Source organism: Morone saxatilis, unplaced genomic scaffold (assembly GCF_004916995.1).
Source record: "Morone saxatilis isolate NCDOM2014 unplaced genomic scaffold, NCSU_SB_2.0 Contig8, whole genome shotgun sequence".
Classification (NCBI taxonomy): domain Eukaryota; kingdom Metazoa; phylum Chordata; class Actinopteri; family Moronidae; genus Morone; species Morone saxatilis.
Genome location: NW_023340257.1, coordinates 9,583,259 through 9,583,529, shown reverse-complemented (window position 1 = coordinate 9,583,529; position 271 = coordinate 9,583,259). Strand labels below are relative to the sequence as shown.

Below are 271 nucleotides of genomic sequence, written 5' to 3'. Positions count from 1 at the left end.
ATTTCCCAAAATATTGAACTATTCTTTTGAAGCTTTGCCTCTCATTTTTGTAATACTGCCATTTGTCTTCTCGCCGGTCCCTTTACAGAGCAGTCACTGGGTCAGGTTCAGGTATGGAAACAATTATTCTGTAACATGCTAAAGTGTTAGCATCTGCTAAGTAAATAAATGGTTGAAATGCATCATCTTATCATGTGCATGTAACCTCCCTTAACCCCTCTCTGTCTCGAGAAGCGTGGGTCAAAAGCCCATTATGTGTGTGTGTGTGTGT

The 271-nt window shown here is 40.6% G+C and overlaps 1 protein-coding gene across 1 annotated transcript in view; it reads right to left on the bottom strand.

Moving 5' to 3' along the window:
- tiparp (TCDD-inducible poly(ADP-ribose) polymerase) overlaps positions 1–271 on the bottom strand; it is a 19,175-nt gene that overhangs the window by 10,016 nt on the left and 8,888 nt on the right. The window lies entirely within an intron of this gene.